This window comes from Moschus berezovskii, chromosome 1 (genome assembly GCF_049115385.1).
Source record: "Moschus berezovskii isolate FMDL1 chromosome 1, NW_MosBer_1.0, whole genome shotgun sequence".
NCBI lineage: Eukaryota > Metazoa > Chordata > Mammalia > Artiodactyla > Moschidae > Moschus > Moschus berezovskii.
The window spans coordinates 93,401,538-93,417,353 of NC_142460.1; the positions used below are offsets into that span (position 1 = coordinate 93,401,538).

General features: G+C 38.8%; 1 protein-coding gene across 7 annotated transcripts in view; it reads right to left on the reverse strand.

The window, feature by feature from the left end:
- DLG1 (discs large MAGUK scaffold protein 1) overlaps positions 1–15,816 on the reverse strand; it is a 287,420-nt gene that overhangs the window by 218,561 nt on the left and 53,043 nt on the right. The gene's annotated exons all lie outside the window — the stretch shown is intronic.

Here is a 15,816-nt window from a genome sequence, read left to right on the forward strand (position 1 = left end):
CCCTGTCTCCTGTACAATGTCATGAACCTCCGTCCAGAATTCATCAGGCACTCTATCTATCAGATCTAGTCTCTTAAATCTATTTCTCGCTTCCACTGTATAAACATAAGGGGTTTGATTGAGGTCATATCTGAATGGTCTAGTGGTTTTCCCTACTTTCTTCAATTTCAGTCTGAATTTGGCAGTAAGGAGTTCATGATCTGAGCCACAGTCAGCTCCTGGTCTTGTTTTTGCTAACTGTATACAGCTTCTCCATCTTTGGCTGCAAAGAATATAATCAATCTGATTTCGGTGTTGACCATCTGGTGATGTCCATGTGTAGAGTCTTCTCTTGTGTTGTTGGAAGAGGGTGTTTGCTATGACCAGTGTGTTCTCTTGGCAAAACTCTATTAGCCTTTGCCCTGCTTCATTCCGTGCTCCAAGGCCAAATTTGCCTGTTACTCCAGGTGTTTCTTGACTTCCTACTTTTGCATTCCAGTCCCCTATAATGAAAAGGACATCTTTTTTGGGTGTTAGTTCTAAAAGGTCTTGTAGGTCTTCATTCAGTTCAGTTCAGTTCAGTTCAGTCGCTCAGTCGTGTCCGACTCTCCGCGACCCCATCAATCACAGCACGCCAGGCTTCCCTGTCCATCACCAACTCCCGGAGTACACTCAAACTCATGTCCACAGAGGCGGTGATGCCATCCAGCCATCTCATTCTCTGTCGTCCCCTTCTCCTCCCGCCCCCAACCTTTCCCAGCATCAGAATCTTTTCCAGTGAGTCAACTCGTCGCATGAGGTGGCCAAAGTATTGCAGTTTCAGCTTTAGCATCAGTCCCTCCAATGAACATCCAGGACTGATCTCCTTTAGAATGGACTGGTTGGATCTCCTTGCAGTATAAGGGACTCTCAAGAGTCTTCTCCAACACCACAGTTCAAAAGCATCGATTCTTCGGCGTAGGTCTTCATAGAACCGATTAATTTCGGCTTCTTCAGCATTACTGGTTGGGGCATAGGCCTGGATTACTGTAATATTGAATGGTTTGCCTTGGAAACGAACAGAAATCATTATGTCATTTTTAAGATTGCATCCAAGTACTGCATTTCGGACTCTTTTGTTTACCATGATGGCTACTCCATTTCTTCTAAGGAATTCCTGCCCACAGTAGTAGATATAATGGTCATCTGAGTTAAATTCACCCATTCCAGTCCATTTTAATTCACTGATTCCTAGAATGTCTATGTTCACTCTTGCCATCTCCTGTTTGACCACTTCCAATTTGCCTTGATTCATGGACCTAACATTTCAGGTTCCTGTGCAATATTGCTCTTTACAGCACCGGACCTCGCTTCTATCACTGGTCACATCCACAACTGGGTATTGGTTTTGCTTTTGCTCCATCCCTTTATTCCTTCTAGAGTTATTTCTCCACTGAGCTCCAGTAGCATACTGGGCACCTACCGACCTGGGGAATTCCTCATTCAGTATCCTATCATTTTGCCCTTTGATACAGCCGAATGTGGTCCACTGGAGAAGGGAATGGCAAACCACTTCAGTATACTTGCATTGAGAACCCCATGAACAGTATCAAAGAGAAAATTACATGCCAATATCACTTATGAACATAGGTGTAAAACCCTCAACAAAATATCAACAAATTGAATTCAATGTTACATTAGAAGGATCTTACATGATCAAGTGGGATTTACCCTAGAAACACAAGCATAGTTCAATATCCACCAATCAGTCACCATGATACACAATATTAACAAACTGAAGAATAAAATCCATATGATCATCTCAACAGATATAGGGAAAGCTTTGGACAAAATTCAACATCCGTTTATAACAAAAACTCTCAACAAAGTGAGTATGGAGGTAACACATCTCAACATGATAAAGGCCATATATATGACAAGCCCACACGTAATATCATAATCATCAATGAAAAGCTTTTCCTCTAAGATCAGAAATAAGACAAAGTGTCCACCTTTGCCACTTTCATCCTAGCCATAGCAATCAGACAAGAAAAACATATAAATGGAATCCTACTTGTAAAGGAAGAAGTAAAACCGTCACTCTTTACTGTTTGCAGGTGACAAGATATATATATCACCAAAAAACTATGAGAGCTCATCAAAGAATTTTGTAAAGCTTAAGGGTACAAAATTAACATACAGACATCTGTTGTATTTCTATATACTAACAATGAACTATCAGAAAAACAAGTTAAGAAAACAATCCCACTTACAATCACATCAGAAAGAATAAAATACCCAGTAATAAATCTAACTAAGGAGGCAAAAGATCTGTACTTGGAAAACTAACACTAATGAAAGAAACTGAAGATGACAAAAAGAAATGGAAAGGTACATCATGCTCATGGCCTGGAAGAATTAATAATTGATAAAATGACCACACTACCCAAGGCAATCTACAGATTCAATACAATCCCTATCAAATGGCATTTTTCAAAGAGCTAGAACAAATAATTCAAAAATTTTAACAAAAATATATATTAAAAAATAAAAACACCAAACAGTCAAAGCAATCTTAAGTACAAAGGACAAACCCGGAGATAAATTACATTCCCTGATTTCAAACTACACAACAAAGCTACATTAATCAAAACAGTATGGTACAGGCACCAAAACAGACACAACGATCAATGAAACAGAATAAAGAGCCCAAAAATGATCCCACACTTATATCATCAATCTATCTATGATAAAGAAGGCAAGAATATATGGCAGGAAAAGACACCCTTTTCAATAAATGATGCTGGGAAAACTCAATAGCTACATACAAGAGAATCAAATGGGTCTACATTCTCACACCACATACAAAAATAAACTCAAAATGGATAGAAGACTTACATATAAGACCTAAAAGCATGAAACCCCTAGAAGAAACCATAGGCAATACACTCTCTGACCTCAGTCTTAGCAATTATTTTTTTGAATATGTCTCCTCAAGCAAGGGAAACAAAAGCAAAAACAAACAAATTGGACTACATCAAACTAAAAGGCTTTTGCACTACACAGGAAACTATCAAGAAAATAAAAAGGCCATCTACTGAATTGGAGAAGATATTTGCAAATGATATATTCAATAAGGGGTTACGATCCAAAATACAACAAAAAAAAACTCATACAACTCAACTTCAAGAAAACAAACAACCAGATTAAAAATGAGTAGGGAAAACACACAGATGGCCAACAGATACATGAAAAGATGCTCTACATCAGAGAAATATAATTCAAAACCACAGTAAGTTATCACCTCACACATATCAAAACAGCAGTTATTAAAAAGACAACAAACAAGTGTTGATGAGAATGTGGAGAAAAGAGAACCCTTGTACAGTGCTGGTGGGAATGTAAATTGGTGCAGCCACCATAGATTGCACTTCTGGTTATTTTCCCAAAGATAACAAAAACACTAATTTGAAAAGATACACACATTGTGATGTTTGTCAGAGAATTATTTACAACAGCCAAGATAAGTAAGCTACTTAAGTGCCATAGATGAATGGATAAGGGGTGTGTGGGGGTGGGGGTGTGTGTGTGCGTGCCATAGATGAAGGGCATAGATGAATGGATAAGGGGTGTGTGTGTGTGCATGTGTGCCATAGATGAATGGATAGGGGTGTGTGTGTGTGTGTGTGTGTGTTGGAATATTACTCAGCCATAAAAAAGAATGAAATCTTGCCATTTGGATTAAGATGGACAGAGCTAGAAGGGAATATGTTAGGTGATGTAAGTCAGAGAGAGAAAGAAAAATATCATGCAATTTTACCTATTTGTGGAAACCAAAATTCAAATGAACAAACATAACAGAAACAGACACACAGATACAGAAAATGAACAAGTGGTGGCCAGATGGGAGGAGAGTGGTAGGGGTGAATGAAATACGTAAGTAAGATTAAAACACACCAACTTGCAGTTACAAAATGAATGAGACATGCGGACGAAATATATTCAGAGAGGAATATAGTCAATAATAATGTACCATCTCTGGTGATAGAGAACTAGACTTATATGGTGATCATTCTGTAACACACAGAATATCAAATCACTACGCTATAATATGCACCAAGAACTAACATAGTGTTGTAGATCAATTACACTTCAAAACAAATTCATTCACACAAAAAGATTAAACTTGTGGTTACCAGAGCGGGGCGGGGCGGGGTGGGGGGGATTGTGGAGGAATGGGGGAATTAGTTGAAGGTGGTCAAAAGGAACATACTTCCAGTTAAAGGATAAATAAATACTAGGGATGTAATGTACAAAATGACTAATATAATTAACAGTGCTGTGATACATGAAAATTGTTCAGAGAGTAGGAGTAAATCCTAAGAGTTCTCATCTCACAGAAAACATTTTTTTCTTTTATTTTCTATCTACACAAGATGATGGATATTCACTATCCTTACTGTGATAATAATTTCTTGATATATGGAAGTCAAATCATTATGGTGGAACCTTTAAAATTTTATTTATTTATATTTGTACCAGGTCTTCACTGCTCCATGTAGGTTTTCTCTAGTTGGAGCAGGTGGGGACTACTCTCCAGTTGCAGGCATGGGCTTCTCATTGCAATGGCTTCTCTTGTTGTGGAGCACAGGCTCTAGAGTACATGGGCTCAGTAGTTGTGGCGCACAGGCTTAACTGTCCTGCAACATGTGGAATCTTCCCAAACCAAGGATCAAACCAGTGTGCCCCACACTGGCAGATGGATTCTTAACCACTGCTGCACCAGGAAGTCCCTATGCTATGCTGTGCTCAGTCACTCAGTCGTGTCCAACTCTTTGTGACCCAATGGACTGTAGCCTACCAGGCTCCTTTATCCATAGGGATTCTCCAGGCAAGAATACTGGAGTGGGTTGTCCTGCCCTCCTCCAGGGGATCTTCCCAACCCAGGTCTCCCGCACTGCAGGCTAATTCTTTACCATCTAAGCTACCAGGAAAGCCAAGAATACTGGAGTGTGTAGCCTATTCCTTCTCCAACGGATCAAACTGGCATCTCCAGTGTTGCAGGCAGATTCTTTACCAGCTGAGTTACCAGGGAAGCCCTGCTATGCAATACACCTTAACTTATATAGTGCTCCATGTCTATTAAATCTCAATAAAACTGGAAAGAAACTGATTATATTTTGCTGTAATTAAGAATATTAAAATACTGTCAAATAAGATGTTGAATAATTAAAACTAATGTTAAATCAAACCTATATTCATTCTTGATCGAACTGCACTATCCTGACTGACTTCAATTAACTACATAATTTCAACTGCTTTCACAGTTGAACAGAGACAATCTAAAAAGAAGAACCAATTCTACTGTGACTATATACGATTTCAAAAAATGGGGCAAATGTGTATGCTGCAAACCATACCATGAAACCTCAATGTATAGGGCCAAAACAGAGACTGTGATAGTGTAACTAAAGGAGCATCAAGCAACTACCACACTTTGCTTTGTGCATATGGGTATTACTTATAAAGAAGTTCTAAAAGGAAACCTAGCACCATCTCAATAACCCGAGTCTGAGTACAAGAAAGAAATGTAGCCCTGCTAAAATGATACTGCTTATGGTAATAGAAAAGGCAAAACTACAGAGGCAGAAAAAGATCATAGCTGTCAGGGGTGCACAGGGGGAAGGAGAGATGAACAGGTGGGGCACTGGGGATTTTTAAGGAAATAAAACTATTCTGTATGATAATATAATGGTAGATACATGTCATTATATATTTTCAAAACCCACAGAATAAATAGCATGCACAATGAACCCTAAAAATGCAAACAATGGACATTAGTTAATACTGTATCAATACTGGCTCATTAACTGGAACTCTATGATGCATTTTCTCAATTTTTCTGTAAACCTAAAACTGCTCTAAAATAGTCTATTAATTTAAAAAGAAAAAGATAATGTTCTGTTTAAAGAAAAATAAATAGCCTATAGGGTTTATGATACATGTTGAAGACGTATGATAACAGCAGCACAAAGGACGGGAAGAGGAAATGGAGGCGCAGTGCTGCAAGGTTTTAATGTTATACGCCAAGTGCTATAATATTTGAAGGTAAACTATGGTAACTTAAGATGCATGTATAATGAGTCTTAGACTCTGGCACCTAGAACAACTAACAAAGAGGTGCAGCTAATAACTGGGCTTCCCTGGTGGCTCAGACAGTAAAGAATCTACCTGCAATGTGGGAGACCCGGGTTTGATCCCTAGGTCAGGAAGATCCCCTGGAGAAGGGAATGGCTGCCCACGCCAGTATTCTTGCCTGGAGAATCCCATGGACAGAGGTGCCTGGCAGGCTACAGTCCACAGGGTTGCAAACAGTCGGACATGACTAAGCACCTAACCAAAAAAAAAAAGCACAGCTAATAAACCAATAGTTAAAGATAAAATGGAATTATAAAAGACACTCAATTACTGCAAAACAAGGTGGTAAAAGGAAAAAACAAAGAATAGATGGGACGAATACTAAACAAACAGCAAAATGCCAGATTTACACCCAACTGCGCAGGAGGGCCAAAAGGAGCTACTCCACGTTCAAGGTCAGGAAGGGAGGCCGTGAGGAGATACCCCTCGTCCAAGGTGAGGAGGACCGGCTGCGCTTTGCTGGAGCAGCCATGAAGAGATACCCCACGACCAAGGTAAGAGAAACCCAAGTAAGATAGTAGGTATTGCGAGAGGGCAAACACACTGAAATCATAATCACAGAAAACTAGTCGATCTGATCACACAGACCACAGCCTTGTCTAACTCAATGAAACTAACCCATGCCGTGTGGGGCCACCCAAGACAGGTGGGTCATGGTGGAGAGGTCTGACAGAATGTGGTCCACTGGAGAACGGAATGGCAAACCACTTCAGTATACCTGCCTTGAGAACCCCATGAACAGTATGAAAAGGCAAAATGATAGGATACTGAAAGAGGGACTCCCCAGGTCAGTAGGTACCCAATATACTACTGGAGATCAGTGGAGAATAAATCCAGAAAGAATGAAGGGATGCAGACAAAGCAAAAACAATACCCAGTTGTGGAGGTGACTGGTGATAGAAGCAAGGTTCTATGCTGTAAAGAGCAATATTGCACAGGAACCTGGAATGTTAGGTCCATGAATCAAAGCAAATTGGAAGTGGTCAAACAGGAGATGGCAAGAGTGAACGTCGACATTCTAGGAATCAGTGAATTAAAATGGACTGGAATGGGTGAATTTAACTCAGATGACCATTATATCTACTACTGTGGGCAGGAATCCCTTAGAAGAAATGGAGAAGCCGTCATGGTCAACAAAAGAGTCCGAAATGCAGTACTTGGATGCAATCTCGAAAAAGACAGAATCATCTCTGTTTGTTTCCAAGGCAAACCATTCAATATTACAGTAATTCAAGTCTATGGCCCAACCAGTAACGCTGAAGAAGCCAAAGTTGAACGGTTCTATGAAGACCTACAAGACCTTTTAGAACTAACACCCAAAAAAGATGTCCTTTTCATTATAGAGGGCTGGAATGCAAAAGTAGGAAGTCAAGAAACACCTGGAGTAACAGGCAAATTTGGCCTTGAGGCACGGAATGAAGCAGGGCAAAGGCTAATAGAGTTTTGCCAAGAGAACACACTGGTCATAGCAAACACCCTCTTCCAACAACACAAGAGAAGACTCTACACATGGACATCACCAGATGGTCAACACCAAAATCAGATTGATTATATTCTTTGCAGCCAAAGATGGAGAAGCTGTATACAGTTAGCAAAAACAAGACCAGGAGCTGACTGTGGCTCAGATCATGAACTCCTTACTGCCAAATTCAGACTGAAATTGAAGAAAGTAGGGAAAACCACTAGACCATTCAGATATGACCTTAATCAAACCCCTTATGATTATACAGTGGAAGTGAGAAATAGATTTAAGGGACTAGATCTGATAGATAGAGTGCCTGATGAACTATGGACAGAGGTTCGTGACACTGTACAGGAGACAGGGACCAAGACCATCCCCATGGAAAAGAAATGCAAAAAAGCAAAATGGCTGTCTGAGGAGGCCTTACAAATAGCTGTGAAAAGAAGAGAAGCAAAAAGCAAAGGAGAAAAGGAAAGATATAAGCATCTGAATGCAGAGTTCCAAAGAATAGCAAGGAGAGATAAGAAAGCCTTCCTCAGCGATCAATGCAAAGAAATAGAGGAAAACAACAGAATAGGAAAGACAAGAGATCTCTTCAAAAAATTAGAGATACCAATGGAACATTTCATGCAAAGATGGGCTTGATAAAGGACAGAAATGGTATGGACCTAAGCAGAAGATATTAAGAAGAGGTGGCAAGAATACACAGAAGAACTGTACAAAAAAGATCTTCATGACCCAGATAATCACGACGGTGTGATCACTCACCTAGAGCCAGACATCTTGGAATGTGAAGTCAAGTGGGCCTTAGAAAGCATCACTACGAACAAAGCTTGTGGAGGTGATGGAATTCCAGTTGAGCTATTTCAAATCCTAAAAGAGGATGCTGTGAAAGTGCTGCACTCAATATGCCAGCAAATTTGGAAAACTCAGCAGTGGCCACGGGACTGGAAAAGGTCAGCTTTCATTCCAATCCCAAAGACAGGAAATGCCAAAGAATGCTCAAACTACTGCACAATTGCACTCATCTCACACACCAGTATAAAGTAATGCTCAAAATTCTCCAAGCCAGGCTTCAGCAATATGTGAACCGTGCGTGAACTTCCAGATGTTCAAGCAGGTTTTAGAAAAGGCAGAGGAACCAGAGATCAAATTGCCAACATCCGCTGGATCATGGAAAAAGCAAGAGAGTTCCAGAAAAACATCTATTTCTGCTTTATTGACTATGCCAAAGCCTTTGACTGTGTGGATCACAATAAACTCTGGAAAATTCTGGGAAGAGATGGCAATACCAGACCTCCTGACCTGCTTCTTGAGACATCTGTATGCAGGTCAGGAAGCAACAGTTAGAATTGGACATGGAACAACAGACTGGTTACAAATAGGAAAAGGAGTACATCAAGGCTGTATATTGTCACCTTGCTTATTTAACTTCTATGCAGAGTACATCATGAGGAACGCTGGGCTGGAAGAAGCACAAGCTGGAATCAAGATTGCTGGGAGAAATATCAATAACCTCAGATATGCAGATGACACCACCCTTATGGCAGAAAGTGAAGAGGAATGAAAGAGCCTCTTGATGAAAGTGAAAGAGGAGAGTGAAAAAGTTGGAATGAAGCTCAACATTCAGAAGACTAAGATCATGGCATCTGATCCCATCACTTCATGGGAAATAGATGGAGAAACATTGGAAACAGTGGCTGACTTTATTTTGGGGGGCTCCAAAATCACTGCGGATGCTCACTGCAGCCATGAAATTAAAAGATGCTTACTCCTTGTAAGCAAAGTTATGACCAACCTAGATAGAATATTAAAAAGCAGAGACATTACTTTGCCGACAAAGGTCCGTATAGTCAAGGCTATGGTTTTTCCCGTGGTCATGTATGGATGTGAGAGTTGGACTGTGAAGAAAGCTGATCACCGAAGAATTGATGCTTTTGACCTGTGGTGTTGGAGGAGACTCTTGAGAGTCCCTTGGACTGCAAGGAGATCCAACCAGTCCTTTCTAAAGGAGATCAGTCCTGGGTGTTCATTGGAAGGACTGATGCCGAAGCTGAAACTCCTATACTTTGGCCACCTCATGCGAAGAAAAGACTGATGCTGGGAGGGATTGGGGGCGGGAGGAGAAGTGGACGACAGAGAATGAGATGGCTGTATAGCATTACCGACTTGATGGACATAAGTTTGAGTGAACTCCGGGAGTTGGTGATGGACGGAGGCCTAGTGTGCTGTGATTCATGGGGTCACAGAGTCGGACACAACTGAGTGACTGAACTGAACTGACACTGATAATTAAATGTAAACTGTCTAAATGTGCCCATCAAACAGGACATTCAAAGTCATGTGTCTGATCCCCAAATTATATTTTTCAAATAGCAGACTGACAAATTATAAATATTAGATTTTTATTTATGTATTACAAGATTTCTAATCTATTAACTTTATTTTCCATATAGATTTGTAATCTAAACAAAGTAAACAATTATAGAGTGATAAGCACTAAAAAGCAAACAATGTGGTCAAGGGGCAACAGGGAAGATTTAAATTAGATAAGGCCTCTTTGAGATGGTTCATTCAGTCTGAAACCTAAAAGATTTTAAGAAAATTGACACGAAAAACCAAGGAGAGTGACTTTCAGGCAATAGAAGTATCTGATCCAAAAGTGCTGGAATTTTAGGATGTGAAAGTAGGCTTGTATAACTAGAGAAGACTTAAACCAGGAGAGTAGCTTAAATCAGAAAGGCGGCCAGGTTCTAGCTGATGTAGGATCTAATATTTGAAAATGAGCATATTCTAACCGGAATTGTGAGCCATTCAGAGGACTTTTAATAAGGAAGAGATGATACTCTGATTTAGCTATTTTTTTTCCCATTCTGGTTTATGTGAAGAATGGATTATATACAAAAATAACAGACAAAAGAGATCAACTACTAGGAACTTGTGTCCAAGTTAGAAACAATGATAAATTACACAAGGATGCTAACAGTGTTGATAAGAAGCAGCATTACGGTTGTATCTTGAAGAAGCTGGAAGTTCCAGCCAGTGCAATCAGGCAAATGAAAGAAAATAAAGGCATAGAAATTAGAAAGGAAGAAATAAAACTCCCAATCCGCAGACTGTCTACATTAAAAAAATCTCAAAAAACCTACAACGAATAGTGAGTTCAGCAAGGGCACAGGATACAAGATAAAAATACAAAATATCAGGACTTCCCTGGTGGTACAGTGGCTGAGACTGCGCTCCCAGTGCAGGGGGCCTGAGTCCGATCCCTGGTCAGGGAACTAAATCTCACATGCCGCAAGTAAGACCTTGTGCAGCCATAAAAATAAAAACTATTTTTAAAAAATACAAAAGTCAATCATATTTTTATTTTTTCCACCATATTTTTATACACTAGCAACAAACACATGAATATCAAAAGATTTGCCACAAAAAGTATGACTCATGAAAGGAAAAATTAATAGATAGGACTTCATCAAAATTAAAAGTTTTTGCTCCATGAAAGGCCCTAATAAGAGGATGAAATGACAAGCTACAAGTTGGAAGAAAATATTTGTACATGACATTTGATAAAGGACCAGTATGCCAGATGATGTAAAGAACTGTCAAAACTCAATAAGAAATCCTATTAGAATATGGGCAAAAGAAATGCAGAGGCATACAAAAAGGGTATGCAGATGTCAAATAAGGACATGAAAAGATATTCAACATCATTTGCCACTCAGTTCAGTTCAGTCGCTCAGTCGTGTCCGACTCTCTGCGACCCCATGAATCACAGCACGCCAGGCCTCCCTGTCCATCACCATCTCCCGGAGTTCACTCAAACTCATGTCCACAGAGTCGGTGATGCCATCCAGCCATCTCACTCTCTGTCGTCCCCTTCTCCTCCCGCCCCCAATTCCTCCCAGCATCAGAGTCTTTTCCAGTGAGTCAACTCGTCGCATGAGGTGGCCAAAGTATTGGATATTTGCCATTAGGGAAATGTAAATTAAAACCACAATGAGATGTCACTACATACCTATGAAAAGGGCTAAAATAAAAAACAGTTGCAGCACCAAATGGTGCAGAGAAACTGGATCAATCACACACTGCTGATGAAAATGCCAAAATGGTACAACCATAGTGGAAAGCAGCTCAGCAGTTTCTTAAAAAAACAAACATGCAACAATATGACCCAGTAATTTGCATTCCTGGGTATTTATCCCAAAGAAATAAATACTTATGTTCATATAAAACCTGTACACAAATGTTTAACAGCAGCTTTATTTCTAATAGCCAAAGCCTGGAAAACTTAGATGTCCTTCGACAGGTGAATAGTTATCATTGGTACAGCCATATCATGGAATAGTACCCAGCAACAACAAAAAACCAAAATACTAATATAAACAACAACCATTTTCCAGATGAATCTCCAGAAAATTATACTGAATTAAGGTTACATACTTAGGATTCTCAATTTATGTAAAACTCTTAAAGTGACAAAATTACAGAAATGGAATATTGATGAGTAGTTCCTGTGAAATAAGAGGGCGTGGGGTGGAAGAAAAAGTAGGTATTGCTAGAAAAAAGCAGTCTGAGGGATCTGTGCAGTGATGGTAATATTCTGGATCTTGACTGAATTAATGTTAACATCCTAGCTAGTGACACTGTACTATAGTTACCTTTGGAGAAAACTGAGTAAACAGCACGTGACATCTCTGTTTTGTTTGTTTGTTTGGTTTTTTACCAAATGTACATGAATCTACATTACAGAAAGCTTTTTTAAAATAAATGGAAAATTTAAAACACAAATTAGTCTATAAAGAATCCAAATTCCAAAGAGATGAACCTTTTCTTAAAAAGGCAGATGCTTACCTAAGTGGAATATTTAGCAAATTTTTACTCAGGTTGGCAAAGAATTGGGCCTGATCTAGGTTAAGGAACTCTGCTGGGATAAGCAGTGGGGTTTTTAACCATATACAGTTGGCATGTCAGGTTGGGATCTGTAGGATCCTAAAATGGAGAGCCTGCTGTCCCCACACACTGGCTCACCCTCATAGGACACTTACTGAGAGTACTATTACAATGCAGAAAGCTGGAAAATGAGTTGGAGAAGCAGTGAAACATTTCTACAGTGTCACATTTCTTATATCTTAAAGTTCTGGTGGTAGAATGGACCTATGAAAGTTACAGAACTGGCATCATCCAGATGATACTTGAAAACTGAAGTGAGCTGAAAGTAACTAATGTAGCAACCTAGCTCTAAACAAACAACTCCTAAATGATTAGTTTCCTTCTAGCTTCTTACAAGGAAAATAACATAGGTTCAATCTCAATGGTTCTTTCATCATCGCTTAAAGCACAAAACAAAAAAATTCAAGATATGGCAAGAATCAAAAAAACATGAACACTAAGAGAGGATTAATAAAAGTAGATCCACAGCAGAATCAGAGAAGACACAGACGTCAGAACTAGAAGAAAAGGAGTTTAAAATGGCAACTTTAAACATATACAATATATTAAATACAAATGATCCTACTGTTCTGCCAGGTCCTCCAACTTTCTCCAATCCCTTAGCCATGGCTGCTGCTGCTGCGTCACTTCAGTCGTGTCCGACTCTGTGTGACCCCATATACAGAAGCCCACCAGGGTCCCCCGTCCCTGGGATTCTCCAGGCAAGAACACTGGAGTGGGATGCCATTGGCATCGACTACTAATAAATGACAGCACTTTTTCCTTCAACCTGTTATTAGATTTCTTAGCAAAGACCTCTAAATACAAAAACAACCAAAGGAGGTATCAAGAAAAAAAAAAAAAACCTATTTAGTCAAAAGGTAGGCTGTTTCAGTCACAGGGTTCATGAAGAAATGTAAAGATACCACTTTGAGGTGGAGCAGTGGGCAAATCAAACTTAGTAAGTAGGTGAAAATGTGTCTTTGATGCCTTCCTCCCATCTAATTAAACAAATACTTTCTGGTAAGGATCTCCAAGATGAATTTAAACTCTACCTTCCAGGAAAATGTGCCCAAGAGAAATAAGTGCTTATGTCCACAAAAGACTTCTACAAAAAAGTTCAAAGCAGCTTTACTCTTTACAGTCCCAAACTGGAAACAACCCAAATTCTAACAATAGCAGAATAAAGTTGTGGTATATTCATGAATAAGAATACTGCTGCTGCTGCTAAGTCACTTCAGTCGTGTCCGACTCTGTGTGACCCCATAGACGGAAGCCCACCAGGCTCCCCTGTTCCTGGGATTCTCCAGGCAAGAACACTGGAGTGGGTTGCCATTGCCTTCTCCTACACAGCAATAAAAAGGGAAAAATTACTGACACATTCAGGGACACACATGCTCAGCAAAAGAAACCAAAAGTGATCATATACACCATATGACTACATTTATAATAAGTTCAAAACTAATCTATAGTGAAAAAGGTCAGAAAAATGATTACTTCTGGGGAGGGCATAATGTTCTTCTTTTAGGAAGAACATTCAGGAAGGGAGTCCTCTGGAGTACTGAAAATGTTTTATATTTTTATATAGATAGTGCTCATGGTTATTAAAAAATCACCAAAATGCCTACATAAGATTTGTATTTTATGAAAATAAAGTCATAACAATGATGATAATAAGGTTGTGAAACCAAATACATGCTAATGTCTGATAAACAGGAATCTCTAGGAATTACTGGAAGGTGTTTGCATTCTACTAAACTGAGAGGAACTGTGATGATGAAAGCATATTTTTCTTTACTGCATGTTAACTATTTAAATAACTCCCAGCATTTTGTTTATATGCCCTTTGCAAACAACCATTCTGAATTATCTTTTTAGATATTTATCTTCAACACTAGACCCAAAGTTCATCTGGGGCAAGGATCAGAAAACTTTCTCTATAAAAGGCCAGATAGTAAACATTTTCAGCTTTGCAGGTCAGATGGTCTCTACTACCAACTACTCAAATTCTAACACTGTAATATGAAAGAAGCCATGACAGCAAGTAAATGAATGTGGTCTGATCTGGCCCACTGGCTGTCTCGATTTAGAGCAAGAACTATACTAACAATCTTTGTTCCTCCATTTCTAGCTTATATACAGATTACTTCATATACATTAGGGTACCCAGCAAACCAAAGCTGAAGGTAATCTTAAAAATTATCTCTTCTAATCCCTTCATTTTATAGTGAAAAACCTGTAGTCCAGAGGTTAAAATTTTGCTCACTATCATCACTGTTTGGGCAATGCTTCCTTTTGGTAAACACATGAAGACTTACATCCCTATTTAATATTGATTTGAATTTCAAATCAATTAAGTAACATATCAAATTAAATAAACAGCAAAACTATTTTTACTTTAGAAAAATATCTTTACTGGTAGAACTTTTTAGTTTGCTTATAAGCCATCTATACAAGCTCTGAATCACACCACCATACAGACTCAATCAAGTGACCACTTAAATCCTATCATGTAAAATAAGAAGCTAAGATTTTTGTTCCAAGATCCAAGTTTTTCTAAAAGCCAAAAATCATGACAATGAACATATTTTGGTGATGGACAGGGAGGCCTGGCGTGCTGTGATTCATGGGGTCGCGGAGAGTCGGACACGACTGAGCGACTGAACTGAACTGAACATTAGGTAATAAATATAAGTTAACAATTAAGTTACAAGAATAATATTTTATATAGTTATACTCCAAAGTAATAGAATACTCCAATCTAATACTTCTAAAAACATGATCCCAGTATAGGTTATTGAACATTTTTCATGACAGTAAAACAATTAGGCAACAGTAGAGGGCAGCATTTCTATACATTATTAAAATTCAACTTTCTAAAATCTAAGAAACTTAAAATGTCTATACTAAGACTTTCTTTAAAAAGGTCTTACACTCCTTTCAAAGCTGCTGGCTAACACACAATTTTAATACAACCCAGCACAAATAAAAGTGCTCTGATGTATAATTATGAACATTTAAATCAAAGACATTTCTGTTCATACTTCTCAAACTGATAAGCCAAAACAATTCAACATTCTCTGATGATTTATTAATTACCATTATCAGTTACCCATTTAAATAGTTGTTGAGTATCCACCGGAATCACAAATAAACATTTTTTCCCACAAGGGGACAATCCTTTTTCTTTATTCATGTAAGATGGTTACATACTAATCACCAAAAGGATATACAGTAAAAAACTTTTGGCAATCAGAGACTCAAGG